Raw genomic sequence first — 20,700 nt, 5'->3', positions numbered from 1 at the left:
TCTATTTAAAATCTGACACGAGTTCAATAGTCACACTTTCTCCGAATACAAAAAGCGGTTACAATTCAACAGAACACAAAAGCTTGTGTGCAAAGTTATGGGGAACTGAGACATTGTATAAAAAGTTAGATTAATGATTCTGTGGTTCTGTTTTTTGTGTGTTTTGTTTTGTTGAGGGTGTGGCTCTTCCTCAGTCACCTGAACTCAGCAAAGAAATGGTTATCTTGATGAAAATATCAACAGCTGACCCACAGTAAAAACATGAAAGTGTGACTATTGAACTTGAAACCTTTTATTCGAGGCGTCTTGGTAGTTTCTGGTGGGGATTAAGTGGGCGAGAGGGAAGAAGGGGAGGTGGGGGAGGCTCCTTCCCTTTAGAACCTTAAGTTTCTCGCACTGCCTCTTTATTGGTCTCCCAAGTGCCAGACCCCAAAGTTTTTCCCACAATGATCCTCTGATTATTTTTACTTCCCCTTGACCCCGTATGTTTTAACAGGCTTTCAACAAACTGCACTTACTAAGAAAAAATAAAATAAAAAAAATAAAATCTGGGCGGCGCCTGTGGCTCAGTGAGTAGGGCGCCGGCCCCATATGCCGAGGGTGGCGGGTTCAAACCCAGCCCCGGCCAAACTGCAACCAAAAAATAGCCGGGCGTTGTGGTGGGCGCCTGTAGTCCCAGCTACTCAGGAGGCTGAGGCAGGAGAATCGCCTAAGCCCAGGAGTTGGAGGTTGCTGTGAGCTGTGTGATGCCACGGCACTCTACCGAGGGCAATAAAGTGAAACTCTGTCTCTACAAAAAAAAAAAATAAATAAATAAAAAAAAATAAAATAAAATCTGACACAAACCCCTTTTTTAAATTTTATTTTGTATTTATTTTATTTTATTGTTAAATCATAGCTGTGTACATTAGTGCAATCAAGGGTACAATGTGCAGGTTTCATATACAATCTGAAATATTCTCATCAAACTGTTCAACGTAGCCTTCATGACATTTTCTTAGTTATTGTATGTAGACACTTGTATTCTGCTTTTAGTAAGTTTCTCCTGTACCCATTCTAAGATGTACCTTAGGTGTGGCCACACCCATTACCCTCCCTTCACCCTCACCTCCCGCCTCCCTTCCCTTTCCTTGGCCCTTTCCTCATAGTCTTCTGTTATAGTTGGGTTATAGCCTTCATGTGAAAGCTATAATTTAGCTTCATAGTAGGGCTGAGTACATTGGATACTTTTTCTTCCATTCCTGAGATACTTTGCTAAGAAGAATATGTTCCAGCTCCACCCATGTAAACATGAAAGAGGTAAAGTCTCCATCTTTCTTTAAGGCTGCATAATATTCCATGATATACATGTACCACAATTTGCTACTCCATTCGTGGCTCGATGGGCACTTGGGCTTTTTCCATGACTTAACAATTATGAATTGGGCAACAATAAACATTCTGGTACAGATGTCTTTGTTATATGGTGACTTTTGGTCTTCTGGGTATAAACCTAGTAACGGAATTATAGTATCAAATGGCAGGTCTATTTTTAGGTCTTTTAAGTATTCTCCAAACATCCTTCCAAAAGGAATGTATTAGTGTGCATTCCCACCAGCAGTGTAGAAGTGTGCCCTTTTCTCCACATCCACGCCAACATCTCTGCCTTGGGGATTTTGTTATGTGGGCTACTCCTACTGGGGTTAGGTGATATCTCAAAGTAGTTTTGATTTGCATTTCTCTGATGAATAAGGATGATGAGCTTTTTTTCATGTGTTTGTAGATCGTGCATCTGTCTTCTTTAGAGAAGTTTCTCTTCAAGTCCCTTGCCCACCCTGTGATGGAATCACATGTTCTTTTCTTGCTAATACGTTTGAGTTCTCTGTGGATTCTGGTTATTAGATCTTTATCGAAGGGTTAACCTGCAAATATTTTCTCCTATTCTGATCGCTGTCTGCTTGCTTTACTTACTATGTTCTTGGCTATGAAGAAGCTTTTTAGTTTGATCAGGTCCCAGTAGTGTATTTTTGATACTGCTTCAATTGCCTGGGGAGTCCTCCTCATAAAATATTCACCCAGGCTGATTCCTTCAAGAGTTTTCCCTGCACTTTCTTCAAGTATTTTTATAGTTTCATGTCTTAAGTTTAAATCTTTTATCCAGTGAAAGTCTATCTTAGTTAATGGTGAAAGGTGTAGGTCCAGTTTCAATCTTCTACAGGTTGCCAGCCAGTTTACCCAGCACCATTTGTTAAATAGGGAATCTTTTCCCCACTGAATGTTTTTAATTGGCTTGTCAAAGATCAAATAATGGTAAGCAGCTGGATTAATCTCTTGGTTCTCTATTCTGTTCCAGACATCTATTTCTCTGTTTTTGTGCCAGTACCATGCTGTTTTGATCACTATGGATTTATAGTACAGTCTCAGGTCTGGTAGTGTGATTCCTTCTGCTTTGTTTTTATTTCTGAGTAATGTTTTGGCTATTTAAGATTTTTTATGATTCCATATAAAATGAAGTATTATTTTTTCAAGATCTTTAAAATATGACAATGGAGCTTTAATAGGAATTGCATTAAAATTATACATTGCTTTGGGTAGTATGGACATTTTAACAATGTTGATTCTTCCCAGCCACGAGCATTGTATGTTTCTCCATTTGTTAACATCTTCAGCTATTTCTTTTCTTAAAGTTTCATAGTTCTCTTTGTAGAAATCTTTCACGTCCTTTGTTAGTTATACTCCTAAATATTTCATCTTCTTTGGCACTACTGTGAAGGGAATAGAGTCCTTGACTGTTTTTTTTGGCTTGGTTATTGTTGGTATATATAAAGGCTACAGATTTATGGGTGTTGATTTTGTAGCCTGAGACATTGCTCTATTCCTTAATCACTTCTAAAAGTTTTGTAGTAGAGTCCCTGGTGTTTTCTAGATATACGATCATATCATCTCTGCAGATTATTTTTTCTCTAAAAGCTAGTGATGATGGCCAGGAGGTGGCTCACATCTATAATCCTAGCAGTCTAGGAGGCTGAGGCAGGTGGATGGCTTGAGCTCACATGTTTGTGACCAGCCTGAGAAAAAGAGAGACCCTGTCTCTACTAAAAATTGAAAAAAAATTTTTTTTGAGGCAAGAGGATCACTTGACCCCAAGAGTTGTAGGTTGCTGTGAGCTATGACACCCAGGGCAACAGCTGGAGACTCTGTCTCAAAAATAATAATAATAAAATAAAATAAAAAATAAAAATTAATGATGGTCCTTTTCTCTTCCCCAAACTTCAACCCACTTCCATATTTTTTAGACTTGGCTGGGAAAATAAATGAATTTGTTAAGAAAACACAATCATACTTCAAATTCTTCTGCCATGAACTGCATCTGTCTTCCTCATTCTGGACCTGTATGCCCTGTCATGTTTCCTGTGACAGAGCATGAAACCACCATTTAGGCTCCTGCCTAAATTTACCCTCTAATTTGCACAGAGCTCACTCCCTCTCACTACCTTCTCTATTTCCCTCTCTGCTAGATCATCCTCATCAGCACATAAACATAAATTATTTAGAGAAAACGTATGGATGAAAAATATAAAATTGTGCTCTTTGAACTAATGTGAAAATCGGATCCTCTGACCAGACCCCAAGCATTTCTTTTTGTCTGCAGAGATCAAAGTTGCTCATTATTCAAGTGGTGCTCTGGTGGGTTTTATGGATAAGGAGTTTCATGAGCTGTGGTCAATGAGAAAATCCAGGATGAAATTAATTACTCTGTGATTGGGTCTTCATAAAGCATGGGGGCTTGTAATGAATTGAATTTCTTAAGGGATAATAAAGTTTTGGTATAACCAAGGTGAAGAGGTTCTTCTGAAAAGAGTTTGTGAGTACAGGAAATCTTGATATGACAGACTCTGTTTAAGAGAATATAGTCAGTCATTTTGGAAGTCTGGGAGGGCAGAGGGAAGGAACTAAAAGGAAATAGGGTACAGAAAAGCATAAGATGAAGCAGGATGAAATTAATTACTGGGTGAGTGGGTCTTCATAAAGCATGAGGGCTTAGAATGAGTTGAGTTTCTTAAGGGATAATAAAGTTTGGTATAACCAAAGTGAAGAGGTCCTTCTGCAAAGAGTTTGTGAGTAAAGGAAACCTTTATATGACAGACTCTGCTTAAGATAATATAGTCAATGATTTTGGAAGTCTGGGAGGGCAGAGGGAAGGAACTAAAATGAAATAGGGTACAGATAAGCATAAGATCATTATTACAAATAATGATTACGTGGCTTGCCGGGGATTTGCCCCACAAAACTTCAGTAAGTAAGGTTAGTAATGGTGACTTTTGAGAATGAGCACATTTTAAAATGTGAATATATCCATGTGCTTTAAGTGCTCACTTAGGGTGGCAATGTGTCATGAATAGTCCAAGTAATCTGGTAGAGATGTTTACTTTTTCTAGCATATCCAGCCTCTCACCATGGTGCTTTTATCCCGGGCCTCTTTACAAATGACTCTGTTGGCTAGGATAGAATCAATGCATGTTCTCAGCCACATGACTCTGGCCTCACCAAGGCTAATTTAGTTAATACCCAACCTTCCAAAAGGGGAAATGAAAGGTAAGCCTCTCTTGTAGTAACATTCACTTGGGGAATGAGCCAGCCACCAGGGTAGGCTCTCCTATGCTACAGGGGACAGCAATTTATTCTCCAACAAGCAGTCACATTTTAGCCTTTGAATTCGATAGCTTGTATATTTGCTTTTCTAGACAATATCACCCTCTAAGAACCTCCACCATTCTACCATTCATGGGCATACACAATACCTTGCCCATGGGATTTTTTTTTTCTTTTGAGATATAGTCTCACTTTGTCACCTTCGGTAAAATGCCATGGAGTCATAGCTCACAGCAACCTCAAACTCTTGGGCTCAAGAGATTCTCTTGTCTCAGTCTCCCAAGTACCTGGGACTACAGGTGCCCTCCACAATGCCCAGCTATTTTTTAGGGATGGGGTCTTGCACTTGCTCGGGCTGGTCTGTAAGCTTGGGCAATCCAAACTCCTTGGCCTCCTAGAGTGCTAGGATTATAGGCGTGAGGCACCTGATTGGCCTTGAGCATAGGATTCTATAGCATATAGTCTCCAGTAAGCAGACATGCTTTTATGGAAAAGAAATTGGGCAATAGATTCATTTCCTTGGAAGCCACTGGTCTTATCATATTTTCCATCCTCCATAAATATCAATCTTGATACAATAATAGAAAGGTGTGATAAAGATTCACTTACGATCCATCAGAAAAAACACTCTATGAAGTGTTTCTCCATAGGTGATAGTACATGAAATTAAGGTATGACTGATACAGGGTGGCTTGTCTTCATTCTTGTTTGCATTAGCATACCCTAGAAGTAGAAATGACTGCTCTCATTATTACCCAAATTAACCCAGTTAGACATGTTTTGCTTTCTGTCCCTCTGACATTGGGTTAATGAGTTGATCAATCCTAATATTCAAGGGAGAAATTTATACTCAAATCACACATATCTCAGAGCTGGATCTAAGTGATTAATGTCTGACATTCTTCCCAGTTGTTTTATTTTTATGCTTCTCATGCTGCTGAATAAGAAAGGTGAAAACAGGGTCACTATATTTATTGTTGTAATTAATTGAATCACCATGGTTAAAGTGGATAGGTAAAGGAGCACTATGATTGGAATCCGGATGATTCAATTTTCCATGGTCCAATGGCCCTGGTAGATGAAACAAAGTTACCACATCAATTCAATTGAGAAGATGATTGAGCTCTAACAAAAATAAATTTGGTGTTGCACTACCAGGTAAAGGAACTTATCTGTCCAAAATTCTGGCAGATAGTAAGGGGAACTTGAAATATGTAGTCAAAGAAGGTAGTCACGTTAAAAACTTAGTGTTTATATTTAGCTACAGAAGCAAAGTCTGTTTTTCCACCACCTTCCACGATCACTGAAGGATACTGGTGGTGGGTTTTGATCTTAAGTTTTTCACAAGAGTATGGCCCATTGACACCATTTTGTATTAGCTGAACTACCTTTTGAATTCTCTTGAGACTTTTTGGCTCATGTGTCAGTTAATGGTGTTTTGTTTAATCTCTAGTGTCTTTCTGCTACTGGTTTCTCGTTTGAAGAAACAAGAAGATTGTGGTTGAAGATTATATCCTGTATAATTTCTGATTTTTGAAGTTGTTTGATGTTTGTTTTAGGGCTCAAAATATTGCCTATCTTGGTGAATATTCTACATAAACTTAAGAAGAATGCGATGCTGCTGTTTTTGGGTGAAGTAGTTTATTGATCTGAACTAGATCCAGTTGGTTGATGATGATGTTTTTATTTAAATCTGTTTTTTCATTGCTGATTTTCTGCCTGTTGGATTTATCAATTATTAATACTGGGGTGCTCAAGTCTCTAAATTTACCAGTAGACTAATCTATTTCTTCTTGACAGCTTTATAACCTTCTGCCTCATCTATGTTGAATCTCTGTGGTTAGGTATATACACACTAAGGACTGTCATGTGTTCTCTGGGCATGGACCCTTCAGCATAATGAACTTCTTTATCCCTGATAATTTTCCTTGCTCTGAACTTGGCTTGGTCTGAAACTAATAAAGCTACTAATAAAGATTTCTTTTGGGAGGTTGGGCACAGTGGTTCATGCCTGTAATCCCAGCACTTTGGGAGGCTGAGGTGGGTGAATTGCCTGAGCCTTGGAGTTTAAGACCAGACTGAACAAGAGCAAAACCCCATCTCTAAAAATAGCTGGGCATTGTGGTAGGTGCCTGTAGTCCCAGCTCCTTGGGAGGCTGAGGAAAGAGACTTGCTTTAGCCCAAGAGTTTGAGGTTGCTGTGAGCTGTGATGCCACAACACTCAACTGAGGGTGACAAAATCAGACTCTGTCTCAAAAAAAAAAAAAAAGATTTCTTTTGATAAGTTTTAGTGTATTGTATTTTCTCTCCCTTTACTTTCAACCCATATGTGTCTTTATATTTAAATGGGGTTTCTTATAGACAACATACAGTTTTTGATAACTAGTCTCTAATAGTCTTTGTCTTTTAATGGGTGTGTTTAGACAATAGGTATATAAAGTGACTATTAATTTACTAGGACTATTATATACCAAATTTGTTAATTTCTATTTGTTGCTCTTCTTTTGTTGTTGCTTTGATTTGTTTTTGGTTTTGTTTTGTTTTTATGATATGTCCCCTTGGTGAGTAACTGAAAGTTCTCTGAATTTAGGCTCTCTGCTTTGAAAGATGGGAATGAGATTATCTACTTGTTTGAGAACAGGCTACTGTGAGGTTTAACCCAAGTAATACAAACAAAGCATGCATTAAAATCCTGTACAGTGGGGAAGGGGGCAAGATGGCTGACTGGAAGCAGTCTCCAACAGAAGCTCCTGTCCAGAGGGAAGGATAACATCCAGAAAGTACCCAATTAAGCTGAGGACTTGGAGCTGAGCTGAGAGAGATGTGAGATAGCTTCAGGCCACTTCTGCTGGGTAAGTTGCAACTTCAAGAAAGCAATCTTCAGCTAAGACTTCACCAGAGTCACTGATCCACCAGGATTGAACAAGAATCAGCTGAATACAAGACAGAGCCACCTAACACCACCATACCAAGCAGGTTTCCTCAGCCTCAGACTGTAATACTGTGCAGGTACTTTGCAAAGCTAAAGGGCAAAAAGCTACAGTCATCAGTCCCAGATCCTTAACAAAGGGCTGGTTAACCACAGCTCCAGGAAACCCCAATCCAATTTCACCTTACCTGACCACCTAGTCTACAGTGAAAAACAATCATGAGGTAGAATCAGTGGAAAAACTCTGGCAACATGAATAATCAGAGTAGATCAACTCCCCCAAGAAACAGTAAAGCAGACACAGCACCAAATTCCATTCACAAATGAATTGCTGAGATGTCAGAAATCGAGTTCAGAGTTTGGATAGCAAATAAAATCAACAGAATGGAGGAAATGATGGAATTAGAATTCAAAGCAGAAATTCAAAAGATGTCTCAAGAATTCAATGAAATTTAAAGACAAAATGACCAAGTGTTTTGACAAATTGAAGCAAGATTTTACAGCCCTCAAAGATCTAAAAAATACAGTAGAATCCCTCAATAACAGAATGGAGCAGACAGAAGAAAGGATCTCTGACATTGAAGACAGGCTTTTGAACTCTCCCAAACACTCAAAGAGGAAAACAAGTGGAAAGCAAAAACAGATCATTCTCTCAGAGAGCTCTGGGATAATTCAAAGAGATCTAATATTCGCCTTATAGGAATAACTGAAAGTGATGAGGTTGCTATGAAGGATACTGATGTTTTGCTTCATGAAATAATTAAAGAGAACTTTCAAGACATTCCAACAGATTCTGAAATTCAGATAGCAGACAGGTTTAGAACACCGGTGTGACTCAACCCAAATAAAAATTCTCATAGACACATTATAATTAACTTCGCTAAAGTTAATATGAAGGAGAAAATTCTTCAAGCTGTAAGATATAAGAAAACCATTACATACAAGAGGAAGAACATTAGAATGACTGCAGACCTCTCTGCTGAAATCTTTCAAGCCAGAAGAGGTGGTAATTGACCTTTAATCTCTTTAGAAAAAATAACTTTCAACCCAGGATCCTGTATCCAGCTAAACTGAGTTTCATCTATGATGGAGAAATGAAATACTTTAATGACATTCACATGTTGAAAAAATTTGCCATAACTAAAGCAGCTCTTCAGGATATTCTCAGACCTATCCTCCATAATGAAAACACAATCCTCCACCACCAAGGAAAACTCACTCAGAAATGTTTGATCAAATTCCAACTTCCATAGTGTCAAAGGATTAAAAACGTCCACTGGACTTTTGAAAAATTCGATATTCAAAACTCTACCTGCTTATTATTACTCTCAATTCATGTGAATGTCTTAAATTGCACTCTAAAGAGAAACAGGTTGGCAGACTAGATACAAAAACTCAGACCAGACATCTGCTACATTCAGGAATCTCACCTTACCTTAAAAGATAAACAGACTCAGGGTGAAGGGATGGTCATCTATAATTCAGGCAAATGAAAATCAGAAAAAAGCAGGTGTTGCAATTTTATTCTCAGATACAATAGACTTTAATCCAATTAAACCAATACAATAAGCTTTAAACCAATTAAAATAAGAAAAGATAATTATGGTCATTCCTTATTTGTTAAGGGCAACACTCAACATGATGAGATTTCAATTATGAACATTTATGCACCCAACCAGAATGCACTTTGATTCATAAGAGAAACTCTAACTGACATGAGCAACTTGATTTCTCCCAGCTCCATAATTGTTGGAGACTTTAACACTCCTCTGGCAGTGTTGGATAGATCCTCAAAAAAGAAACTAAGCAAAGAAATTTTAGAAATAAACTTAACCATTCAACATTTGCATCTAATAGACATCCATAGAACATGTCATCCTAATAAAACTGAATGCACGTTAGTCTCACCAGCCCATGGATCATCCTCCAAAATTGATGACATCTTAGGTCACAAGTCTAAACTCAGCAATTTTTTTTTTTTTTTTGCGGTGGGGGGTGGCACCATACACTGGTTTTATAGACCATTTGACACATTTTCATCACACTGGTCAACATAGCCTCCTGGCATTTTCTTAGTTATTGTGTTAACACATTAACATTCTACATTTACTAAGTTTCACATATACCCTTGTGAGATGCACCGCAGGTATAATCCCACCAATCATGCTCCCTGTGCCTACCTTCCCCATCCCTCCGCTCCCTTTACCCCTTCCCCTTATTCTTAGGTTATAACTAGGTTATAGCTTTCATGTGAAAGCCATAAATTAGTTTCCTAGTAGGGCTGAATACATTAGATACTTTTTCTTCCATTCTTGAGATACTTTACTAAGAAGAATATGTTCCAGCTCCATCCATGTAAACATGAAAGAGGTAAAGTCTCCATCTTTCTTTAACGCTGCATAATATTCCATGGTGTACATATAACACAATTTCTTAATCCATTCGTGGATCCATGGGCACTAGGGCTTTTTCCATGATTTAGCAATTACGAATTGGGCTGAAATAAACGTCTGGTACAAATATCTTTGTTATGATGTGATTTTTGGTCTTCTGGGTATATGCCTAGTAGAGGAATTATAGGATTGAATGGCAGATCTATTTTTAGATCTCTAAGTGTTCTCCAAACTCTTTTCAAAAGGAATGTATTAATTTGCATTCCCACCAGCAGTGTAGAAGTTTTCCCTTTTTTCCACATCCACGCCAACATCTCTGGTCTTGGGATTTTGTGATATGGGTTAATCTTACTGGAGTTAGATATCTCAAAGTAGTTTTGATTTGCATTTCTCTGATGATTAAAGATGATGAGCATTTTTTCATATGTCTGTAGTCCATGCGCCTGTCTTCTTCAGAGAAGTTTCTCTTTAAGTCCCTTCCACAGCCTGTGATGGGATCACTTGTTCTTTTCTTGCTAATGTGTTTGAGTTCTCTGTGGATTCTGGTTACTAAACCTTTGTCGGAGACATAACCTGCAAATATCTTCTCCCATTCTGAGGGCTGTTTACTTACTTTATTTACTGTGTTATTGGCTGTGCAGAGCTTTTTAGTTTGATCAGGTCCCAGTAGTGTATTTTTGAAGCTACTTCAATTGTTTGGGGGGTCCTCCACATAAAATACTCGCCCAGACCAATTTTTTCAAAGGTTTTCCCTGCACTCTCTTCTAGTATTTTTATATTTTCATGTCTTAAGTTTAAATCTTTAATCCAGTGAGTCTATCTTAGTTAATGCTGTAACGTGTGGGTCCAGTTTCAATCTTCTGCAGGTCACCAGTAAGTTCACCCAGCACCATTTGTTAAATAGGTAATCTTTTCCCCACTGAATGTTTTTAATTGGCTTGTCAAAGATCAAATAACAGTAAGTAGCTGGATTCATCTCTTCGTTCTCTATTCTGTTCCAGACATCTACTTCTCTGTTTTTGTACTAGTACCATGCTGTTTTGATCACTATGGATTTATAGTACAGTCTCAGGTCTGGTAGCGTGATTCCTCCTGCTGTGTTTTTATTTCTGAGTAATGTCTTGGCTATTTGAGTTTTTTTCTGATTCCATATAAAATGAAGTATTATTTTTTTCAGATCATTAAAGTATGACAGTGCAGCTTTAATAGGGATTGCAATAAAATCGTATATTGCTTTGGGTAGTATGGACATTTTAACAATGTTGATTCTTCCCAGCCATGAGCATGGTATGCTTTTCCATTTGTTAACATCTTCAGCTATTTCTTTTCTTAGAGTTTTATAGTTCTCTTTATAGAGATATTTCACATCCTTTGTTAGATAAATTTCCAAATATTTCATCTTCTTTGGCACTACTATGAAAGGAATAGAGTCCTTAACTGTTTTTTCAGCTTGACTATTGTTGGTATATATAAAGGCTACCGATTTATGAATGTTGATTTTGTAACCTGAGATGCGCTGTATTCCTTGTTCACTTCTAAGAGTTTTGTAGTAGAATCCATGGTGTTTTCCAGATATGCAATCACAGCATCTGCAAAGAGTGAAAGTTTTATCTCTTCTGACCCTATGTGGATACCCTTAATCACCTTTTCTTCCCTAATTGTAGTGGCTAAAACTTCCATTACAATGTTAAAAAGCAGAGGAGACAATGGGCAGCCTTGTCTGGTTCCTGATCTGAGTGGAAATGATTTCAATTTATCTCCATTCAATATGATATTGGCTGTGGGTTTGCTGTCGATAGCCTCTATCAGTTTAAGAAATGTCCTTTCTATACCAATTTTCTTAAGTGTTCTGATCATGAAGGGATGCTGGATATTATCAAAAGCTTTTTATGCATCAATTGAGAGAATCATATGGTCTTTGGTTTTTAATTTGTTTATGAGCTAAATCATACTTATAGATTTATGTATATTGAACCAGCCTTGAGACCCTGGGATAAAATGTACTTGGTCATGATGTATAATTTGTTTGATGTTTTGTTGGATTCTGTTTGTTAGGATCTTGTTGAATATTTTTACATCTATATTAATTAGTAATATTGGTCAATAATTTTCTTTTCTTGTTGGGTCTTTTCCTGGTTTGGGGATCAGGGTGATGTTTGCTTCATAGAACATGTTGAGTAGTCTTCTTTCTTTTTCTACATTTGGAACAGGTTGAGTAATATAGTTACTAATTTCTCTTTAAAGGTTTGGTAGAATTCTGACGTGAAACCATCTGGTCCCGGACTTTTCTTTTTAGGGAGGTTTTGTATGGTTGATGCTATTTCCAAACTTGATATGGGCCTGTTCAACATTTCCACTTGATTCTGGCTAAGTCTTGGAAGGTGACGTGCTTCCTAGTATTGGTCAATTTCCTTCATATTTTCATATTTCTGAGAATAAAGTTTCTTGTAATATTCATTAAGGATTTTTTGAATTTCTGAGGAGTCTGTTGTTATTTCTCCTTTGTCATTTCTGATTCTTGAGATTAGAGATTTTACTCTTTTTTTCCTGGTTAGGCCAAAGTTTTATCTACTTTATTGACCTTTTCTAAAAACCAACTTTTTGATTTATTGATCTGTTGTATAATTCTTTTGTTTTCAATTTCATTTAATTGTGCTCTAATTTTGGTTATTTGTTTTCTTCTACTGGGTTTGGGGTTGGAATGTTCTTCCTTTTCCGGTTGTTTGAGATGTCCCATTAAGTTGTTAACTTCCTTTCTTTCCATTCTCTCGAGGAAGGCTTGCAGTGCTATAAATTTCCCTCTTAGGACTGCCTTTGCGGTATCTTAGAAGTTCTGATAATTCATGTCTTCATTGTCATTTTGTTCCAAAAATTTGGCAATTTCCTTCTTAATCTCATGTCTGACCCAGCTATCATTGAGCATAAGGTTGTTTAACTTCCATGTTTTTAATGAGTATGCAGATTCTTGTTGTTACTGATCTCAACTTTTAGTCCATGCTGGTCTGAGAAGATGCAAGGAATAATTTTTATTCTTGTAAATTTACTGAGGTTAGACTTGTGAACTAAGATATGATCAATTTTGGAGTATGTTCCAGGGGATAATGAGAAGTATGTGTATTCAATTTTGTTGGGATGAAATGTTCTGTAGATGTCTGCTAAATCCAAATGTTGGATGGTTAGGTTTAAATCTAAAATTTCTTTGCTCAGCTTCTTATTGGAGGATCTATCCAACACTGCCAAAGGAGTGTTGAAATCTCCCAGTATTACGGAGCTGGAGGAAATCAAGTTGCTCATGTCTGTTAGAGTTTCTCTTAGAAATTGAGGTGCGTTCTGGTTGGCTGCCTAGATATTAATAATTGAAATCTCATCATTTTGAGTATTACCCTTAACAAATATGAAGTAACCATTTTTATCCTTCCTTTCTTTTGTTGGTTTAAAGACGATTTTCTGATAACCATTTGCCTGAAATATGGATGACCATCCTTTCACCCTGAGTCTATATTTGTCTTTTAAGGTAAGATGTGACTGTTGTATGCAGCAAATATCTGGCCTTAGTTTTTGTATCCAGTCAGCTAACCTATGCCTCTTTAGAGGACAGTTTAATCCATTCACATTAATGGAGAATATTGATAAGTGTGGTAAAAGTTTGGGTATCTAGTTTTTCGAAAGTCCAGTGGACATTTTTAATCCTTTCACCACTGTGAAAGTTGGAGTTGATTAAAAGTTTCTGAGTAAGTTTACTTTTGTCATAGATGATTGGGCTGGTTTTGGAGGATAGGTCTGAGAATATCCTGAGGAACTGGTTTGGTTATGACAAATTTCTTCAACATATGAATGTCATTAAAGTATTTAATTTCTCCATTATAAATGAAACTCAGTTTAGCTGGATACAGGATCCAATGTTGAATATTATTTTGCTTTAGGAGATTAAAAGTTGATGTTCATACTCCTGGCTTGAAAAATTTCAGCAGAGAGATGTGCATTCATTCTAATATTCTTCCTTTTGTAGCTAATGGATTTCTTACATCTGGCTGCTTTCAAAATTTTCTCCTTCATATTAACTTTAGTGACGTTAATTATGATATGCCAGAGGGATGTCTTATTGGGGTTGAGTCGTGCTGGGGTTCTGAAACTGTCTGCTATCTGAATTTCAGAATCTCTTGGCATGTCTGGAAAATTCTTTTTCATAATTTCATGGAGAAGGGCCTCTGTGCCCAGCGAGGCCACTTCACCACTTTCAGGGATTCCAATGAGGTGGATATTAGCCTTCTTTGAATTATCCCAGAGCTCTCTGAGAGAATGATCCGTTTTTGCTCTCCATTTCTCTTCCTCTTTGAGAGTGTGGGAGTGTTCAAAGGCCTGTCTTCAATGTCAGAAATCCTTTCTTCTGCTTGCTCCACCCCGTTACTGAGGGATTCTACTGTATCTTTCAGATCTTGGATGGCTGCGAATTTTTGCTTCAGTTCATCAAAGTCTTTGGTGGTTTTGTCTTTAATTTCACTAAATACTTGAGACAACTTTTGAATTGCTCCTTAAATTTATAATTCCAACTTTTGAATTGCTCCTTGAATTTATAATTCCAAATTTTCCTCCATTCTATTAATCTTGTTTGCAATCCAAATTCTGGATTCGATTTATGACATCTTGGCCAGTTGTTTATGAATGGGATCTTCAGTTAAATCTGCCATATCTTTCCTTGGGGGGTGGTGGTGATCTATTCTGGTTATTCATGCTACCAGAGTTTTTCTGCTGATTCCACCCCATGATTTTTTTACACTGTTTGATTTTTCCCATAGAGCTTTGTTGAGGACCTGTACAGTGCTATGGCCTGAGAAACAGAGGACCTGTTTGGTGTGGTGGGGCTAAGTGGTTCTGTGTTGTTTTCAGCTGGTCTCTGTTTGACCCTAGTGAACCAGTTACTCTGGGTTGAAGTCTCAGGGGGCCTGTGTTCTTGTCCCAGATATGTTCTGTGGTGGTTGCCACCTGAGTAGATGCCTGGCCTCCTCTGGTTGCCCAGGGAGACAGGGGTTGTGGCCTCAGAATATCCGGGAGTGAGTCCTATTATTGCCAAAAGACAGCTGCTGCTCTGCACCTTGGGGCATGGCTTCTCTGGTGTAGTTCCCTCTCAGCCAACCATCCTCTCCTCACTCCTGTGCCATAGCTTCAGCACTGACCAGTTGCAGTTCAGGCCCTGTCCACACCCCTCAAGAAATCACCCAAGAATCTGGACTCCTGGGGAACAAGCCTCCCGACTGTAGAGTGAGAGTGGAGGGGAGTGCTGGGATCTCAGTGTTGTAGGTAGAAAATATGTACAGTTTTATACAGTTTTATGCCTGGCAGGAGAACGCCATGGCATCCTAGTAGGGGAGATAGGTCCAGTTTTTAGAGGGTCTCTCCCATGGAGTGTAGTGGGAGGACCTTCAAACTCTGCTCATTTGTTTGTGGGGCACTCCGAGCCATTCTCATGATGGAGGGGACTCCTGTCCACTTGGTGATGGATTTTGTACCTTTTGTTTGTATCCTTGGGGTCGCAGCTTGCCTCAGTGTGGTTGATGTGCATTCTTCAGTCTTCTCTCTCTTTTTTTTTTGTGGTTTTTGGGCGGGGCTGGGTTTGAACCTGCCAACTCTGGCATATGGGACCGGCGCCCTACTCCTTGAGCCACAGGTGCCACTCAGCCTTCTCTCTTGGTGCAGTTTTCTTGCTAAATTTCTATCCTTTAACTCTCCTTCTGGATGGGAACCTCTGTGGAAAGCTGGCTTCAGTCAGCTATCTTGTTTCCACCCCCTAGCAAATTTAAAAGAATAGAAATCATTCCTTGTATTTTCTCAGACCACTACGGAATAAAAGTTGAACTCAGTAACAACAGGAATCTCCACACACATACAAAAACATGGAAACTAAATAACCTCATGCTGAATGATAGCTGGGTCATAGATGAGATTAAGAAAGAAATTACCAAATTTTTGGAACAAAACAATAATGAAGAAATGAACTATCAGAACCTCTGGGATACAGCAAAGGCAGTCCTAAGAGGAAAATTTATAGTGTTGCTAGCTTTCCTCAAAAGAATGGAAAGAGAGGAAGTTAATAACTTAACAGGACATCTCAAGCAACTGAAAAAGGAAGAACTTTCCAACCCTAAACTGAGCAGAAGAAAAGAAATAACTAAAATTAGAGCAGAACTAAATGAAATTGAAAACAAAAGAATCATTCAACAGATCAACCAAAGAGCTGTTTTTTTGAAAAGGTCCATAAGATAGATAAACCTTTGGCTACCCTAACCAGAAGTAGAAGGGTAAAATCCCTAATTTCATCAATCAGAAATGATAAAGGCTAAATAACAACAGACTCCTCAGAAATATGAAAAATCCTTAATGAACACTACATAAAGCTACTCTCAGAAGTATGAAAATCTGAAGGAAATAGATCAATACTTGGAAACATACCACCCTCTTAGACTTAGCCAGAAAGAAGCGGAAATGTTGAACAAGCCTATAACAAGATCTGCAATAGCATCAACTATAAGAAATCTCCCCAAAAAGAAAAGCCAGAGACCAGATGGCTTCACATCAGAATTCTACCAAACCTTTAAAGAGGAACTAGTACCTATATTACTTAATCTTTTCCAAAACATAGAAAAAGAAGGAATACTTCCCAAGTCATTTTATGAAGCAAATATCACCCTGATACCCAAAACAGGAAAAGACCCAACAAGAAAAGAAAATTATAGGCCAATATCTCTAATGAATATTGATGCATAAATATTCAATAAGATCTTAGCAAACAGAATCCAACAACACATCAAATAAATTATACACCACAACCAGGTGGGTTTCATTCCAGGGTCCCAAGGATGGTTCAATATACGTAAATCCACAAATATAATACATCACATGAACAAATTAAAAAACAAAGATCATTTGATTCTCTCAATTGATGTAGAAAAAGCTTTTGATAATATCCAGCATCCTTTCTTGATCAGAACGCTTAAGAAAATAGGTATAGAGGAATATTTCTTAAACTGATAGAGGCTATCTACAGCAAACCCACAGCCAATATCATAGTGAATCGAGTAAAATTGAAATCATTTCTACTCAGATCAGGAACCAGGCAAGGATGACCACTGTGTCCACTGCTTTTTAACATCATAATGGAAGTCTTAGCCACTGTAACCAGGAAAGAGAAGACAATTAAGGGGATCCAAATAGGACCAGAGGAGATCAAACTGTCACTCTTTGCAGATGACATGATTATATATCTGGAAAATCCCAGGGAATCAACTACAAAACTCCTAGAAGTGATCAAGGAATACAGTAATGTCTCAGGATACAAAATTAACCCTCATAAATCTGTAGACTTTATATACACCAACAATAGTCAAGGGGAAAAAACAATCAAAGACTCTATTCCCTTTACAATAGTGCCAAAGAAGATGAAATATCTGGGAGTGTATCTAACTAAGGACATGAAAAATCTCTATAAAGAGAACTATGAAACTTTGAGAAAAGAAATCACTGAAGATGTTAACAAATGGAAAAATATACCATGCTCATGGCTGGGAAGAATAAACATTGTTAAAATGTCTATACTATCTAAAGCAATCTACAGATTTAACATGATCCCTATTCAAGCACCTCTGTCATATTTTAAAGACTTGGAAAAGTTAGTACTTCGTTTTACATGGAAACAGAAAAAACCTCAAAAAACCAAGACATTATTCAGAAATAAAAACAAATTGGGAGGAATCACCCTTCCAGACTTCAGACTATACTATAAATCTACAGTGAACAAAACAGCATGGTACTGAAACAAAAAATAGAGAGGTAGATGTATGGAACACAATTGAAGACCAAGAGGTGAACCCAGACACTTATCATCATTTGATTTTTGATAAGTCTGTGAAAAATATAAATTTTGGGAAAGATTCCCTATTCAATAAATGGTGTTGGACGAATTGTCTGGCAACTTGTAAAAGACTGAAAATGGACCCACACCTTCCTCCTCTAACAAAAATTGACTCTTACTCATTAAAGAACTTAAACTTAAGACATGAAACTATAAATATTCTTGGAGAGAGTGCAGGGGAAACGCTTGAAGAAATTGGCCTGGGGGAATACTTCATGAGGAAGACACCCCAGGCAATTGAAGCAACATCAGAAATACATTACTGGGATCTGATCAAATAATACATTACTGGGATCTGATCAAATTAAAAAGCTTCTGCACTGCCAATAACACACTAAGTAAAGCAAATAGACAACCCTCAGAATGGGAGAGGATTTTTGCAAGTTATACTACCAACAAAGGTCTAATAACCAGAATCCACAGAGAACTCAAACTTATTACTAAGCAAAAAACAAGTGATCCCATTTCATTGTGGGCAAGAGACATGAACAGAAGCTTCTCTGAAGAAGACAGGCACATGGCCTACAGACACATGAAAAAATGCTCATCATATTTAATCACAGAGAAATGCAAACCAAAACTACTCTGAGATACCATCTAACTCCAGTAAGAGTAGCCCACATCACATAATTCCAAAACAACAGATGTTGGTGTGGATGTGGAGAAAAGGGAGAACTTCTGCACTGCTGGTGGGAATGCAAGTACATTCCTTTTGGAAGGAAGTTTGGAGAATTCTCAGGGATCTAAATGTAGACTTGCTGTTTGATCCTGCAATTTCTCTTCTAGGTGTATATCCAAAGGACCAAAAATCTTTTGGCAATAAAGATATTTGCACCAGACTGTTCATTGCAGCTCAATTCATAATTACCAAGTCATGGAAGAAGCCCAAGTACCCATCGACCCATGAATGATTAATAAATTGTGGTATATGTATACCATGGAATATTATGCAGCAGTAAAAAAATGGAGACTTTACCTCTTTTATATTTACATGGATGGATCTGGAAAATATTCTTCTCAGTAAAGTATCTCAGGAATGGAAAAAAAAGAATCCAATGTACTCAGAACTACTGTGAAATCAATTTATGATCACTCACACTTGCATATGAAAAATAAAACACAACTTTAGCCTAGGATAAAGGAGGGAAGGGGGGGGATAGGATGGGAGGGACAGTAGGAGATAGTAGGGGGACCACACCTATGGAGCACATTGCAAGTACAAGTGGGATCTATCATGTGTAGAACACAAATGTTCTAATACTATAATTGGGTAAATGAGTTGAAAGCTATGTTGATTAGTATGATGTAAACACTCCAATTTGTACAAAGAATCAACATATTGAACATGGCATAAATGTATTTATGATCTATATACAAACTTAATAAAAAAATCCTGTACACCATCTGCTGTGATAATTACATGCTGGGATCAGGACTTCCTACATATAATGATATAATTAATATTGAAAATATGGTAAATATTAAGGGAAATATACCTTCAGCAATGTCCATCTCACATGGGAATTAGAAGATAATGGATAAGGAAGAAAGTCACAGAGGAGATTATAGGTGTGAGTCATTGCTCCCAGCCATATTTAAAGTATTTTTAAGGCTTGATGTTTTGAATTACTTTTTAATTAAACAAAATTGGTCTAATTTTTTAATGGACTTACCAGATGCTTCTACAATATTATCAAATCTATTATTGTTTCTAAAGGTTTGAATCTCAATTTAGCTTTCTTTCTTTCTTTCTTTCTTTCTTTCTTTCTTTCTTTCTTTCTTTCTTTCTTTCTTTCTTTCTTTCTTTCTTTCTTTCTTTCTTTCTTTCTTTCTTTCTTTCTGAGACAGAGTCTTACTATGTCATCCTCCATACAGTGCTGCAACATCATAGCTCACAGCAACCTCAAACTTTTGGACTTAATCAGTTCTCTAGCCTTAGCCTCCCAAGTAGCTTAGACTACAGGCACCCACCACAATGCCTGGCTATTTTTTGTTGCAGTTGTCCATTGTAGGTGACCCAAGCTTGGTTTGAACCTGCCAGCCTTGGTGCATATAGCCAGCTCCATCATAACCACTGTGCTACAGGTGCTGACCCAATTTAGTCATTTTTAATCTAAAATCTTCAATGAATGATGGGCACAACAGTTTGTCAAAGATTATCATTTCTTTATTTTAAATGCCTTAATCATGGATCAGAGACCAGAATTCTTCCAATAGGTTACTAAAAGCCTAAAAGTGAGACTTGTACAAAGATATACATAAGATTTGTTCTTAAACCTTGAGATTATTAATTATATGTGCCAATTTGGATGCATTGGTGAAAGCATTTCTGGATAAGGTTATAATTTGAATCAGTACACTGAGAAAGCAGCTTGTCCTTGCTAACATGGGTGTCCATTGCCCAGTCATCTGAAGGCCTGATTAGAACAAAAGGGAAAGAGAGAATTTCTGCTGCCTGACTGCTTTCAAGCTGGTGCATTGTTTTTTTTTACTGCCTTCACACTTGAACTGAAACATGGGCTACCTCAGCCTCCCACAGTACTAGGATTACAAGCATGAGCCCCTGCAGGATCTGGCCCAATTCTATATTATTAGTTAATTATTACATAATTAAGTTCAACTATAATTTTAGTTACCATGACAATAAAAAAATCTCCTTATTTAGTTTTGTGTAGATGCTCACAGAAACAGATCATGATTTCAGTATAATTCAAAATCATAATACATATTTGCAGATAAGAAGTACATAATTAATATTGATATTGATATTGTTAAAAATAAAGTAAAATAGATATTGAAAATTCATGAGTTTTGAGTATATATTAAGATAGCGTACATAT

The sequence above is a fragment of the Nycticebus coucang genome, chromosome 20, assembly GCF_027406575.1.
Source record: "Nycticebus coucang isolate mNycCou1 chromosome 20, mNycCou1.pri, whole genome shotgun sequence".
NCBI classification, from domain to species: domain Eukaryota; kingdom Metazoa; phylum Chordata; class Mammalia; order Primates; family Lorisidae; genus Nycticebus; species Nycticebus coucang.
Note: the sequence above shows the minus strand (reverse complement) of the source record.